Raw genomic sequence first — 16,011 nt, 5'->3', positions numbered from 1 at the left:
AGTTGAGTGTTAGAGAGAGATGAGAAAGGTGAGAGAGTTGAGAAAGTTGAGTTAGAGAAAGTTGAGAGTTGAGAGATAAAGTTGAGAGTTAGAGTTGAGAGTTTGAGAGAGTTCTGTGAGGGAGAGAGAGAGAGAGAGAGAGAGAGAGAGAGAGAGAGAGAGAGAGAGAGAGAGAGAGAGAGAGAGAGAGAGAGAGAGAGAGAGAGAGAGAGAGAGAGTTGCTCAAACTGAACAAAGTACTTCTTTCCTGTCTGGGTTGGGTGGTTTTATTTAATGGGGGCTCCAAGCAGCCAGACGGGCCTGGGGAGTGAGGATGGATGCTAGTTGAAGTAGCAAGTCCCGCTGGCAATCCTGCGCGAGGGGTTTGCAGAGAGTCCCCCACCACCCCGGGCTAGGACGGAGAGGGCGAGGGGGACGCGGGCCAGGCCTGAGCTCCGAGCTGGAAAGAAGTTGGCCCAGAGGGAGGCGCGGCGGGTCCCGCCGTTCAGGTTTCGCGTCTGCCGAGCGCCCGCAGGGGCCGCGGGGCTGGAGGAAAAAGGGGCGGAGGAGAGGAGAGGGAGAGAGGGAGGGCAGGTCCAGAGGCGCGCGGTGGGGGTGTGGGTGTGTGTGTGCGGGGGGGAGAGAACGAAGGAAATGAGACAACCTTTTCTTTCCTCCCACTGCCTCGTCTAAGGGGCTCTGCGCTGCAGCCCGGGAGCTGTAAGGCTGCCTGCCACCCGTGGCCAGCGCCGTGGCCAGCAGAGGTTCCTCTCCAAAGCGCCTCTGCGTCTCGTCTCCCCGGCTCCGATCGGCTCCGAGCACCCCCCGGCTCGGGTCCCCGGAATTGCGCGCCTGCGGGTCCCGGGGAAGGTAAGCGGCGCCCAGTATCATCTTCCCCCCGGGGCTCCCCGGAGCGCGCGCTCTTGGGGAACTCCGGGACCACCGCTGCTTTGTTCCCCGTCCCCGGCCAGGTGCTGTTAGCTGGGGCTCCCCAGGAAACTTGACTTCCCAGTGCATTCTTTCTGGCCCCATCTTCCTCCAAAGTTCCGGTTGCTTCCCCTTCCTCCCCTCTTGTCCCCCACTTTTTCCCCCTTCCCCCCTGTCATCAGCAACTCTCAGGGTTCTATCTCTGCAACCCCACTTGGAGAGCCGGTCCTCTGCACATCTCGGCGCCCCTCTCCTTCTCCTCTGGGAGGGCACATTGGCCGGGGGGGCTGGCTGGCCTGAGGCTGGGCGGCGCTTGCATTCGGGGCCTGCTGGGTGCGGAGCTGCCCGGGGCGCACGTGCCACTCAGACCTAGTTCTTGCCGGAGGTGCCCAGGTCTCTGCGCTTTGGGGGACCCTTAGAAAGTCCGAAATCGGAATGGCTTAGCCATGAGGGGATAAGGTGTGGGTGGGCGCCCCCTAAAGCCTCGGTGCGGATGATCTGTCTGTCGTTGGAGAGGACTCCGAGGGCTCGGTGGGATTTGTTCTTACAGTCTCCAGTTTTGGGGGGCACAAAGTAGTTGACCCCAGACGCGCGCCCCCAGTAAGCAAAGCGCGGGGATACAGAACGAGCAGTGCCCACCGCGTTGGCTAACTTGCCAGCATGTTCTGAGTGCCCCACTTTTGACTTTAGCCTCTGAATAAAAACTCTCCACTCTTTTATTTTTCCTTTCTTCTGTTAAATAAATGGGCCCAAAGAGATGCTAAGTGGTTAAGAAATCTGCCCGGGGCCACACAACCGAATGGGTGCAGAGATTGACTTACCATCTTTTTTGGACCATGCATTCCACGTTCACTTCTGTGGAGGGCGCGTCCACCCAGTGCACCAGGTATTCACCCCTCCCGCATGCTCTTTGACGGGGGAGGGCCTGGGGCAGCAGAGAGACACAGCTTTTTTTTTTTCTTTTTGACCTTTTGCTTCTTTGATTCCATCAAGTTCTTGTTTACTTAGTACCTACTGCCCGCATGCTGCATAGTCCTGAGATAGTGAGGACGTTTCACTTTATTTTTTTGGTTTTGGCCACACCTACAGTGCTCACACCTGGCTCTGTACTCAGGAATCACAACTGGATGTACTGGGTGGAGTGGGGGGGGGGGCAACCATATGAGAAGCTGGGGATCGAACCTGGGCCAGCTATATGCAAGGCAAATGACTTCCCCTTTGTCCTATCACTGTGACCCCATTTTCACTTTTAAGCTTCATTCTTCCATGTCTCCATAATTCATTCTCTCACCATTTCTGTAATTCTGCCCCCCACCCCTCACCCCCGATTGCTTGTTTCCCATCACAAAGCAGTGGAATATTGCATATAAGACCACCGACATTTGAATTGCAGCTGAGAGCTTTGCAGGACTTTTCTTTTATTCATCTGTAAAGTCTCCAATCGAAGGATTTAAAAGCACTAGGTTGACTTTCGCCCTTTAAGTGACAGTTGGGAATGTTGAGAAATAGTTCTGGCTGGGCACTTATTGAGTAAGGGTGAAGGGTAGGAAGGAAACTTAGGCATCTGGTGTGCAGAGGTCAGAGAGGCTGCTTACCTGCCCTGAGATGCACAGCACTGCCTCTCCTGACAATGTATCCTCAATCTTAAATAGTGGAGAATCCGTGGCAGAATGTATCAGTTCATGAAAAGTGCTATTCTTCCCCTTATCTACTCCAGCTGGGCTTCATCTTCTCTGCCTGTGACCCATCCTCCCTTCGATCTGGTGCCAGAACTCTTGTTGAATTACACGCTGATGCCAGCACTGCAGTTTGTTAATGACGCCACATTCAGTTCATCAATGGAACACACCACATCAATATGTAAAATCCCAGCTGCTCTGCCATTAAATGTCCATGGTGGCCCTCTTCGTGCTCGTAGAAGGCACTGGAATCTGCGTATTTTGCAAGCACAGAGGTAGACATATTCAAGTCTGTAATCACAGTCTTGCAGAATAGACTAAATATGGATAGTTGGTACATATAAGCTCTTTATGACTTGCCTTAATTTACCTTCTCAGCCTCACTTTATACCAAACTCTCCATTTGCCCAGTCTACCACCGAAATCAATGTTCTATCAGTATTCCAAATCTTAGTTTTGTGGAATCCCCTTCTCTTAGGCTGGCAAATCTCTGTCATTCTTTGAGAGCAATGCTTAAGTTTCTCTCTAGGAAAAGCAGAAAGTTCTCAAGAGCCCCCCACACACATCCTTTTCTTTCAGTAAGCCTGTGGTCATATTTATTTTCCTGGATAACCCTTGTTCACCTCCACACTGGTCTCTCTGTGCTAGAACATCCCCCATACACACACATACACAGAAGGCACCAACCCTGGCAGCTCAGCTTGTTGCCCTGTAGTTCAACTGCATGTGCACCAGAGTAAAGCTCTGCCACTTATTAACTTTGTGACCTTGAGCAAGTTGACTTGGTTTCTCAAAACTGCACTGTGAAAACCAGAGGACAGTGCTCCTCTGCAGGCATCAACATGTGACTGAGAGAATTGCTCCTCTTAACACTGATTGTGCCAGCTCTGTACCAGCAGACTTGAACTTAAGGTTGAGTGTTTCAGGTTTTACCTACTGAATCGTCTTAAAGGCCCTTTGAAGTTAGTTCTGTTATTTCCCTGTGTGACAAAGACTCGAAGAGGCTAAATGGTTTGCCCAATTCATCCAGCAACTGAATAGCAGGGTCAGGACTCAGTCCTGCCTTGTAGTAAGTGTTTGGTCTGTGCTAGCTCAGGTTGATTGTATATTCATAAAAGCCCAACTTCAAGGGATTTTTCACTAGCCACATCTGTGATCCATGACCACTTCTATTTCTCTCTTCCTTCTTCTATCCCCAGGAACATGGGGACCAGTCATTGGGATCAGTTGGTGAGCCAGGGCAGGGCCAAGTATCTTGATAGTAAATGGCAAGCCAGAAGAACACTGAGTCTTGGCAGATGAGAAGCTGGGGAGGAGGTGTAGACTCAGGCTCAAAATTAATTCCAACTTCATTCTTATCAATCAAATGCCCTTTAAAATGTGCATACAGAGCATAAATATTTGTGAATAGACATGGGATGAATCTGAATGGGGGATATATGTGAATGCCACCAATGGAGTTTCCTATTTTAACCCTTGTGAAGGGGCAGAGTATCCTCTGAGGATAGGAAGAGTTGTGTAGTCAAGGGAAAACTTGTTTAGCAAAAGGAATAGTCTGTCTCTGGTTTTACAGACCAGGTTTGGAAGCAGTCATTGGCTGACGTTGTACAAGTTGTGAGTCTAGATACTAGGATAAAGCTAGAATAGGAGTCCATGGGAGTGATGGACTCCTTTCTTTTTTTCTTTTCTTTTTTTTCTTTTTTGTTTTTTGGGGCACACCCGGCAGTACTCGGGGTTACTCCTGGCTCTACGCTTAGAAATCGCCCCTGGCAAGCACAGGGGACCATATGGGATGCCAGGATTCGAACCACTATCCTTCTGCATGAAAGGCAAACGCCCTACCTCCATGCTATCTCTTCGGCCCCTCCTTTGCTTTTTCTTTCCTTTGTGTTTTAGGAACACACCAAACTGTGCTCAGGGCTTACTTCTGTGATCAGGGATCATTTATGGTGGTTCTCAGGGAATCATATATAGTGCTGGGCATAGCACCTGAGTCAATTGCATGAAAAGCAAACTTCTTAACTCCTGTGCTATTTGCCCACACCCAGAGTAGTCTCTGGCACAAACAGCTGCAATTGGTATCCTCTCGCTTCTTCTGAAAGCTGCCTATGTAGCTGTGTTCCCCTGAATTTGCCTTTTTGGGCCACTCCCCAGTTTTAGTGGGGGGGAGCTTGCCTGGTGTGAACAAAGCTTTATAGTTATATTTTGAAACTACTCGAGAAAGGGTGCTTCTAAGAATGCAGCAGAGTGATAACTTCCCCATTCATTGAACCCTCGATCTTTCAGATCCCTGAAGCAGTGCCTCCCTACTTTGCAACCCAACTCTCTCTTCCTGCATTTTTCTTCTTTCCTGCACCTCTAGCTAATTTATCTGAGAATCAGATTTCCCCAAGGTACTGTTGGCTGGAGTGAAAGTGAGATCCAGCTCAGTGGGACATCACTAGCAAGTTGGTTTTAGTTGATGTTATTTTTCCTTCCTTCCTTCCTTCCTTCCTTCCTTCCTTCCTTCCTTCCTTCCTTCCTTCCTTCCTTCCTTCCTTCCTTCCTTCCTTCCTTCCTTCCTTCCTTCCTTCCTTCCTTCCTTCCTTCCTTCCTTCCTCCTGGCTCAGGGGACCATATTGGATGCCAGGGATCAAACCCAGGTCTGTCCTGGGTCAGCCACATGCAAGACAAATGTCCTACTGCTGTGCTATCGCTGTGGCCCCTGATGTTATTTTCTTATATAGTTGGTCCAGAAGGTAAACATGCCTATAGGTGGGGGCAGGCTAGGCCTAGTGGCAGGTTTTTCTGGGAAATCAGTTGTTTGCCATCTAGGGTAGCAGCTTTTGTGGAGGGTGGGGGGTGGGAACTACACCTGATAGTGCTCAGGAGTTACTCCTGGCTCTGGACTCAGGAATTACTCCTGACTGACTCAGGAGACCAGATGGGATACCATATATTGGCACCATGTATTGGCTTTACTGACTACAACACAAACTTTCTACCTGCTGTACTATTGCTCCAGCCCTCTTGGGTAGCAGTCTTGAATTGATCAGCCACAAACAGACCCCAACAGAGGTGTCTGGTTTTAGAGACCCTCACCCTGCTTAGGTATCAGATTGTCCCGTGTGAAAAGGAACATTTCGATTTGACTTCTATAAAGGGCATTTGGACTAGATTGAACAAGCCTGAAGTGGTGACAGGATCTTGAGATCATGGTTGTGTGCTCTGTGAGTGAAGAACTCTGAACTGAGAAACTGGAAGTGCCAAGAATTCAGCTCCTGTATCTGCTATTGAAGCATAGTCAACCTCCTAAGGAATGAACATGGTTGATTTGGTTGGAATGGAAAAATAGGACTTACTGTGGCAAGAAGCAAGGCAAGGTCATTAGTGTCACGGCTATAAACCACATAAACATGCTACAAAGCAAGAAAGGGTTGGTCAATGCTAAGTCAAGTGGGCCTGGCGAGGTAGGTTGACTTGTCAACAATCTGACAGTCTGAACTCAGAGTGGTGGCTCTGCCTCCTCTGGTCTCTGCTGATTGTTTTCTCATGGATAGTGAGACCAGAGCCTGAGGACAGTGAAGTGACACTGTCTCCAGTAAGGAGAGAAAACCGCCATGGAAAACAAAGCTGGGCTTGTGGTTGTGGGCAATTGTTTTGTTTTTCAAAAGTTCCTGAAACTCCTCCATGTCTGGGCTTTCAAACATCAGCCCTAAATCATTCCAATGAATCATTCCCCCACTACCCAAAAGTAGATGGTTCCCCTGAAACTTTTCATAAGCTGGAATAATGTAAAGTCAAGATACCATGAGTACTGTTTATAAGATAATTTTGGGGGTATGTGCCAGAGTAAAAAAAAATGTCACCTTCCAAATCATACCCAATGACACATAACACCTAGTAAAATAACATGCAAACATAGTAAAAGCATGAGCTAAAGAAAGTAGAAATTTTCAATGCTTTGTGTTGTTTTACTTGCTGGGGATAGGAAGCGGTAACCATGTTGGGAGGTTGAGAAGTGGTAATGGTGGTGTAGTGTGTTGGAAGATTGGAGCCTGTGGGGTGGAATGTACAGGAAATGGGACTGCAGGAGGAGAAAATAAGGTGTCACCTCCCTTTAGCAGCAGCTCATGAGATGGGACCCATTTGGGCAGCAGTACCTAACTTCTCCACATCATTCTGTCCACCAAGTCCCCTGTTGTCTTTTATCTGCTGTGGCCAGCATGGCTGATGTGAAAGTTTGGAAATATAGCTGTTTGGAAATATAGTCTCACATGGTGTTTTTCATCATGTATTTGAGTCTTTTGGAGTCACTCAAAGCATCCTGCAAAACTGCTCTCAACATACATGCCCTACCAGAATGTTTTTTTCAGGGTTGGGGGCATATCTGACTATGCTCAGAGATCTTTCCTGGCAGGACTAGGGGACTGCTTATTGGGATACTGGGGTCAAACCCAGGATGGCTGACTGAAAAGCAGTTGGCCTACCCATTGTACTATTTCTCTAGATCCATGTGTCCTTTCTAAATGAAAACCAGGCATCCCTGCAGTCCCTGCAACTTTGTCTATCAAGGCAAAAGTTTTACAGTGAGAGAAGCATAATTGCATGTGGTTCTGCATTGAGGGTCACATCCTGATGCTCTCTGAGGCTTTTCTGATGCTGCAGGACACATCTTGCCAACAGATGTACAAACTATATCAATACATAACATGATGCAGGTCAGACCTATGGAGGCCTGAGATGCTGGTGAGCTCTAGGGCAAGGAGCCTGGTGCAGCCAAGCTCACTGCCTAGGTCTTGTACCTTCTCGAGTGGCTCACTGTAAACCAAAGTGAATGCTATTTTGTGCTTTGCTTTTTGTTGTAGATAAAATTCCTTTGGGCGAATTTTGTTTTGTTCTTGAAAGCGGGTCCCCAAGTGGATCTTTTTTAAAGAGTAAAGTCAACTTTAGAAAAGTGGGGAAATCATGTCACTGTTAAGTTTTTCAGACTTACCGAAGAGAGTGGAAGGAAGGCAAGAGAGAAGATGATAAAAAAAGAGAAATTGTTCAGATCTGTTGCACATAAAATCTGTGTGGGGGCAGTGGATTCGCTGTCATCATGGACAATTTTCTGGGAATCGTGTTCATGCTTGTAAAATTCATGTCAAACCCAAAGTCTTTCGTAAAGTTTTATCACCAGCAATACACATACAAAATTTTCATTGGACACTTTGATAGAGATGATTCTTTAAGCAATTTACCCACAACAGGTTTCACCCTGAGTCATGGAGACACTTAGTACCTGATAAACTTGTGAATGAATGTTCAAGTGTCAGAATCACATTCTGACCATCAAGATGCTCACCTGAATGGGGAGATAGAAATAAAGACCATGGCTGGGCATAGCTCTGTGCTAGAGACATGCGTGTGTGAGAACCCAGGACTACAGAATGAATGAATGAATGAATGAATGAATGAATGAAAAAGGAAATAGACAAACGTGACAGTGGAGTAGTGCTGTGACAAAGAAGATAGTCTTAGGGATTTGGGATATGGAAGGAGAGAAAAGGGATTCTCTTCACAGAAATAGCATGTTCCCAGGAAAAGGAGTTCCTTAAAATAGTGGCACTGAGAATGCCAGACCTTTCACTCCTGTATTGCATTGGTGGACACAACCATCCTTTAGAGGCAGAAATAGCAGTTTCCCCAGGCTGCCAGGCTCTGGCCTCATCACAGCCCACAGGTTCAGGATGGCCACATGCTGGACAAAGATGATTTGCTGCTAAAGAATCTGGCCACATGCTGGTCAAAGAATCTAGGTACCAGAAGAGAAGACAGGTATGTGAATGGGGTGAAGGGTGCAGCCATGGTTGGGAGAAGATTCACCTCCCAGTGTTTCCCTTTTCTTTCTCCCCCTGCCTGATGTGGAGTCTTGCCTTGGGCCTTTTAGTAACTTAGCTCTGGGGTTTAGCATCTGTCTCATCCTCCTCTCACCCACTCTTTGATCACCCAGGCAGTTTGCACTTTGGCCTCCAATGTGAGACGAGGCAGGAATGCAGTGTACCAGAGAAGTAGTAATCTTGCTTTATAAACACCTGAAGCAAACTGCATCCCTGTTCCCCAGGTCCCAGACCCCTTTCTAGCCTGTGTCCTTTAGCTGGTCAGTTGTCACTGCGGGGAGCAGGTTTTATCAAATTCGGTTTCTGTATTGGCACCTCTGATCAAAAGCGCTGCCCACAAGCTATCTTCCTCCAGGCACCTGTGCAAATCTGGTTCCTCCCTTCAGCCCTTTATCTTTTTAGGACACATCAGGCCACAGTTGCCCCTGGGAACAGGTAGGCAGGGCCTCTTTCTAGATTACAGTATTTTTCTGATGTGCCCTGCCTTGCTGGCCACTTGGCTCAACCACTTCTGACAGTGGCTCCTTTCTTTGCCACAGGGCACCTGTATGGAGATGGAGTGAGAACAGACAGGGCAGTCAGCATTGATACTGAACTGTGAAGCCCAGATCCTTTGCTTTCCCATAGGAAGATTTACCTGGGGCAAGGGAGAATGATTTGTAGATTTGCCTATGATAGACCCCCTGGTCTTGGGCAAAGCAGAGTCTTTTGCAAAGACATGGTGAAAATATAGAAAGCAATTTGTGCATATAGAATCCACAAAAGACATGCATGGGGGCCAAAGAAACAGGCCAATAGGCAGGACACTTGCCTTGAGTGTGACCAACCCAGACTTGATCCCCAGATGGTCCTCTGAGCCTTGCCAGAAGTGACCCCTATATGCACAGCTAGGCATAAGCCCTGTGCACCACCAAGTGTGGCCCCCAAACCAAAAGAAAATAAAGAACAGACACATGAATGTGAAAATTCCTAGAAGTCTAGCACATGTCCTCACAGGAGAGCTCAGAGGCCTCAGTGTGTGGTTGGCTCTAGCTGCCACTGTGTGTGCCAGGCATAGTTTTGTGCTCTGAATGCACAGAGATGAAGTAGACACACTTCCAGCTCACTTGAGAACCTCAGCAGTGCAACATAGACACAGGGTCCCCAAGAGTCACATCACTTTCTGTCTGGCTCACTCAAAAATGTCTCTTCTCTGGAAGCAGAAGCATACATACCTTGTGTGTTTCCAAGTTATTAGCACCCACAATCTGAATGCTGTCTAAATTGCAGTGCTGGAGGTAATCATGGTCATCTCACAGCCAGAGGATGGATGCTTATATTCAGCTTGGACAGCAGGGGGTACCTAGAGGGCATGTGTCCAGAAGGAGGTGGTGAAAGCATCCAGTCTACCATGCAAACAGTGCATCCTAGACAGAGTGTATGGCATAGGTAAGTGAATGGGTGAGGTATGTGTGGGAAGGAGAGAAGATGTCAGTGGCTGAAGTGATTATGAAGCAGATTGTAAATAGTCAAAGTAATATGTTCACTTGATATGCCAAGTCGGGCCTGGCTAAAGAGGTTGGATTTTGTTCTGAAGGCATGGGGGAGCTACTTCAAGACTTCACGCAGAAGATGGAATGAATTAGCATTTCATATAAAAGTCAACCCTTTGGCAATAGAGTTAATACTGGAGAAGAGTTAGTCAGGTGGTGGGAAGACCACCCAGGGCACCACTGTGGCTTCCCGCAGTGGTTCTCACACTTTTTCTGGCTTCTGACCTTGTTAACTTCCTCTAGTTGGCCTCCATATGTCATGCTGTGGTTCCCTGTTTATGATTATGAGGTTTTCATTTATGTCCTCCCTGGGACTATCCTAAAGACCATCTGGAGCCCTACAGACTCTGGCGGAGAATCTCTGATTTAAAGAATGAGAAAGACTTGGGGTTTGAAGCCAGGTCACTTTAGTCTGTATCCTGATCCACAAAGTAATTTTTTCATTCATAATTTGTCAATTGTCACTGAGCCTCTTTCTTTTCATTTGAATCTTATGGATGCATGGAGTTGTCAGAATTATTAAATGCAATAAAATGTATGATGGAGGGTGATTCATAATTAGCATGTGGCAATCATGATGAGAGTATTATTAATATTATTGTTACTATCATCCAGGTGAGAATAATGAGGTTCTGTGTAGGCCACCAGTTATGGGGTGGAGAATTGGCATAGATTCAAGAAATACTTTGGCAATAAATTCTATGCAATTTAGTGACCAATTAAGCGGGGGAGGGAGGGAGGGGCAGAAGTCAGGATGACTCTGAGATGTTGGCTTGGGCAACCGACTGGAGAGATAGTGGGTCTATTCATTAGGAGAGGCAACAGAGGGGAAGAGGGAGCAGTATGTTCAGGAAAATGATGAGTTTCGTCTCAGAAAAATCAAATGTCAAGCCTCCCTGGGATATCCAGAAGACATGTTTTGAAGGTTTGACATTCAGGAGGGAGATCTTCAAGATGTATGTACAAGTGTGTAACAAGCAGTAATGAAGTCATACATTCCAGTTGCTCAATGAGGCTATGGAGAGTGGGAAGAAGAATCACAATAGCTTATGCTCACTATGTACTGTGGTTCGAAATATGTTCTCTGTGTTAATCTCCTCAATAATGCCATTGCCAGAGGGACTGTTATTTCAACTATGAATGAAAAGCTGAGACAGAGATAATAACTTGCCTATGATCTAACTGATCTGACATCTGTAAGTGAGAGATCTAGAGTATTATGCCAAGAGGTCAGAAATTTGAGACTGTATTGTTAATACCTGTGTTGGAGTGTCTCTGGAAGTTGGGGACATTTAAAGGAGGGACCTCCTAAAAACAGCATGGAGAGAAGCTGTGCAGAGTCTAGAGGAAATGGGAATATAGTTTCTAGAGTGAGTTTCTAAAGAGAGAATTCAACAGCATCGAATAATGTGGCAATGACACAATGACAAAGAAAGGAAAGGATCTTATCTTTAGAAAACTGGTGACTTGGTGAAAGAAATTTAAAAGGAGGTGGATTGAGAAAAAGCTGAGAAGAGAGAGGGGGAGAGAGAGAGATCACTAGAAATATTTGTTAGGGGACATGTTTTAGAGATGGAAATGGGCAGAAAATATGACTCAGCAGCAGAGCACATGCCTGGATTTGATTCTTACGTGTGTGTGTGTGTACAAAGAGAGAGATGATTGGTCTAGATCAGTATCTTAATATTCATTTATTTTTTCCAAACAAACCGGAAATACTCTTTTATGTTCTGAACAACTTTGATTTGATGGATGTGTATCATCAAAGAAATCTCTGCTAGGTGTTATAGACGTTCACTTTTTATTAGGCGCACACACATGTAGGGTGGTGTCATTGTGTGTTAGGTACAGACTATTGAAAACAAACATATGGGATATTATTAGCTCCATGTCTTTGAGAGATTGTCTGAGAAAGCATCATGTACTGGGGCTCCATGTCACAGCTGGGACATCCTTAGACATCACTGTGTTAAAGAGGAGAATGAGTGGCTAAATTTTGAGAAAAAGGAAAGGGGCTCAGGATACAGTGAGATTGGTTGGGGGGTGAGGGCCAGGACTGACTTTAACCTATGTGTCAGACAACTAACTGTCTGAGCAGTGGGAAAGTTGGTTGGAAATACCAGGAAATCTGTGGAAGGAGATGGAGCAGAATTTCTTAGGTCTTGTAAGAAATGAAAGGTACAATATAAGGAGTTTTGCTGAGCAACCAACTTTGACTTAGCATGACTCTTGATTTGGCTGTTTCTGTTGACGTTCTTTGCAACAGGAAAACATGACATTTCATTCTGAATGCTTTGTTACAGGCCTATAGGACACTAGTCTAACAGGATTCAAGATATATTTATCTAAAGCTAAAGACAACCTCTGTGTTTTAACACATTTCATTGGTTTCTCAGAGCAAAGGTAGTTAGGCATAGGATTAGAACTCGACTGAAATGAAAAATTCAACCGTGCTTTGGTTTATGGCACTGACGTCTCCCAGGCTCAGGGCTTGAATTAAGGTCCACCTGCCAATCCCATGAATTCACTTGGTTGAAATGGCAACTTTTCTCTTCTTGAAAATGTCTCAGAACAATGCACATAGCTGCATTGTTTTGAATGGGGGTGCTCCCAAAGGGATGGGGTCCAGAATCTGAAAGGTCACAGGAAATGGCCTGGAGGTGTTTCCTACCCCTTCCACCTCACCTTCCCTCAGTTCAGTTCAGCTGAATTTGCTCTTGATCTGGAGCTTTGAATCTCGGAAAAGTGAATTGTGCATCTTTCAAGTCACATTTTGAGCTCAAAAGTTCCCTTACTGGAGGGTTGCTATGCAGGGAAAAGAAAGATAATGGCTAATGTCATGTGCAAGGAATGTAAGGAAGGCCCCTTATACTATCTTTATAGCCCCCAGCGTCTGGCATTTGCAGGGATGAGGGCCAACTATGAAGGTTTTGTAAAGAAAGTGCCTGAGTGGATAGTACAGCTGGTAGAGCTTTTGCCTTGCTGGAGGCTGACCTGAGTTGATCCCTGGCATCCCATACAGTCCCCCAAACCTCCTGTCAAGAGTATTATCCTTTTTTTCTACTTTTCTTTTTGGCTACACTCAATGGCTCTCAGGATTACTCCTGGCTCAGAGCTCAGAAACCACTCCTGGCAGGTTTGGGGGACAATATGGGATGCTGGGATTTGAACTTGTGTCCGTCCTGAGTCAACCATGTAAAAGGCAAACTCCCTTCTACTGTGCTAACACTCCAGCCCTGTCAGAAGTTTTGGGTTACATTTTATTTTACCCAAAACAAAGATCATTCCTGGTTTCTTTGTATGTTTGTTTACAACTTGGATTTACCCCCAAACAGAGATTGTCTTACTTGTAAATCTGGTTGGGTTTAATGCCCCACCCAGGGGTGGTCCCTGTACTCAATAAAAATAGCAGTTCTGGCAGGCAGCTGGCTCTCCATATGAAGTAGAAGATTGCCAGACTACACGTGTTTCACCTTCTGCCTGGTTTAGATTATTTCATGTACGACCCTGATTCAGACTCATTCACCTGGGCTTGGAGATATGGTGCTTGAAGTGATTTTACAAGGAGTAATTTCTTGTTTTGTTTTCTTTTTTGGGCCACACTCAGTGTCACTCAGGGGTTACTCCTGGCTATGCTCTCAGAAATCACTCCTGCCTTGGGGGACTATATGAGATGTCTGGGATTGAACCAAGGTCTGTCCTGGATCAGCTGCGTGGAAGGCAAACGCCCTACCGCTGAGCTATCGCTCTGGCCCCAGGAGTAATATCTGAGTGCAGAGCCAGGAATAACCCTCTGAGCACCTCTAAGTGTACCCCCCCCAATAAAAGGAAAAAAAGGGATGATTAGGTCCAGAGAATTAGTATAGGGGTTCTTGTTTCCATCTCCAGCACAGTGTAGTTGCCTGGATATTGCTGGGTTTTCTGTGAAAATGCCCAAGCTTCACTGTGACCTAGGTGCTCTCCATCTACTTAGGGCCAACCAACATCCTCAGATGCTTGCCTTGAACCTGGTTGACTACGGATCTCTGGGAAGGGGTTCTAGGCCTGTAAGTCCTGCTGGGAGGCTTCCTCCTAACAAGAAAAACTCCAAAGGAAATTTAAGAAAAACCTCTGAGAACTGATAAGTGTCGTAGGTGGAAATGAAGTGAAGATGCAGGCAAAGGGAGCCTGTTATACTGAGCTTATTTGGAGATGGCATTTAAGCTACTGTTGGAAAGTATCCACTGAGAGATGAGCCAGGAGAGATAAGCATGTGCCAACTAACACAGTTTACAGGTATCTGAGAGGCACATCTTGGAGGGAGTCAGGAGCTCCCAAGACGAGTGTTCCAGAACAAGTTGGCAAAAGTCTTGCAAACCTTTTTTTTTTTTGGTGGGGGGTGGGGGTGGGGTAGAAGAGTTAGAACCATACCCAGTGCTACTCTGAGTTTATATCTGACTGGTTCAGTGACCTTTGGCCATGCTCAAGGAACTTCTGGTGCTAGGGATGAATGGAATTAACTGCTCTTATGGGACAATTTTCACTAGCTAAACTAACTCATAAGTTCCATCATGCTATGTACCTGCCTCTCTCTTTTCCAGGGCCAGGGATCAAATACAGGGCCTCATATATGCAAGGAAATTGTTGCTGTACTAAGCTGCATCCCTGGTTCTGGCTGACTTTTCTTCCTGGAAAAGTTTTTTGGGGTTGTTTGTTTGTTTGCTTTTTATTTTGCTTTTGTGTAGGGACTAAACCCAATGGTACTTGGGCTCATATGGTGCCAGGGATCAAACTTAGGACCTTGAATATGCAAGCTATGTGTTCTACCACTTATGCTAGCTATATCCCCAGCCCCAGAAAGTAAATATTTAAAAACTTGTAGGCCATTCACTGATCAGCCACTCACTTCTACCAGATAATGCAAACCAGTCACAGGCCATAGGTAAGTGAATGAGCTTGGTTCTGTTTTATTAAAAACGCTATAGACAAAACCAAGCTGTCAACTGGATTTTCTGGTTAGCTGTTTATAGTTTGCTAGCATCTTCGCTTAAATGATGATTTTGGTAGCTCAGAGAAGATTTGATAGGAGAGGATGAAGGTAGGGAGATTAGTCAGGAGCCAATGCTGTAGAGCAGGGGAACTAAAGGAGTCACAAAGAGGGGGGGGTAATTTGTGACATGCTCCAAGATGCAAATGACAGGACTGTAAGACAATTTGATGTCTAGCTGACTTTTCCTGAGAAGGGATTCCTCAGCAATGCTCAAAGACTTGGATGGTGACTGCAGTAGTACTTTGCTCAGAGTTAAGAAACCGATGTGGGTCCTATGATTTAGTGTTCAGGTCTGGCAGTGCTGGGAATCGGACTCAGTGTATCCACCATGCAAAGCAAATGCTCCAGCCTTTTGAACAATTTCTCAGTCCCTATCTGAATCTGTTAGTTTGGGTTCCACACCCCACTCTGCAGTGCTATAGGGGATTGAACCAGGGTCTGTGGCTTGCAAAGCAAGTGCCTTAACTCCTGTACTGTCTGCCCTCCTCCCCCTTGATGAAACTTCAATGCTCAGTTAAGTGTTTTCTAGTGGGAAAACAGTGTCTGGGTAAGTGACTCAAACCAAGTTGGTCACAAAATACCATGCTGAGTGCATTGCACCAATTACTGGATTGTTAAAAATAATCCTTTGGGTGGCTGGGGGCATTAGGCCACACTGGCAGTGCTCAGGAATTACTACTGTCTCTGTGCTTAGATAATTGATGGTAATTGGGGTTTATATGGGGTTCTTGTAGCAAACTGGGGTTGACTGCATACAAGGCAAAAGCCTTGTTTGGTACTATTTATCTAGACCAAGAATAATTCTGTATCTTCAGAACATGAAGTTTATTTTCCAACCTAAAGTTTATTAGGGCTCATTTGTTTGTTCAAAGTCACCCAGCTGAACTGAGCTAAAACCTGCACATTAAGGTACTATATTTAAAATGCAGAGTCCTTCCTTCTCTTTCCCTGTATGCAGGCATGTGGTTGCTCTCCATATGCCTGGACTGCTCCCTAAATTTCTG

At 46.1% G+C, this 16,011-nt stretch overlaps 1 protein-coding gene across 1 annotated transcript in view; it reads left to right on the top strand.

The window, feature by feature from the left end:
- Nucleotides 1-635: 635 nt before the first annotated feature.
- EVA1A (eva-1 homolog A, regulator of programmed cell death) overlaps nt 636-16,011 on the top strand; it is a 65,209-nt gene continuing 49,833 nt past the window's right edge. The window contains exon 1 of the mRNA XM_049784852.1: nt 636-849. The gene's annotated coding sequence lies outside the window, so the exon portion shown is untranslated. The remainder of the gene's footprint in view (nt 850-16,011) is intronic.

Source organism: Suncus etruscus, chromosome 12 (assembly GCF_024139225.1).
Source record: "Suncus etruscus isolate mSunEtr1 chromosome 12, mSunEtr1.pri.cur, whole genome shotgun sequence".
NCBI classification, from domain to species: Eukaryota; Metazoa; Chordata; class Mammalia; order Eulipotyphla; family Soricidae; genus Suncus; species Suncus etruscus.
This window is presented reverse-complemented; position numbering and strand designations above follow the sequence as displayed.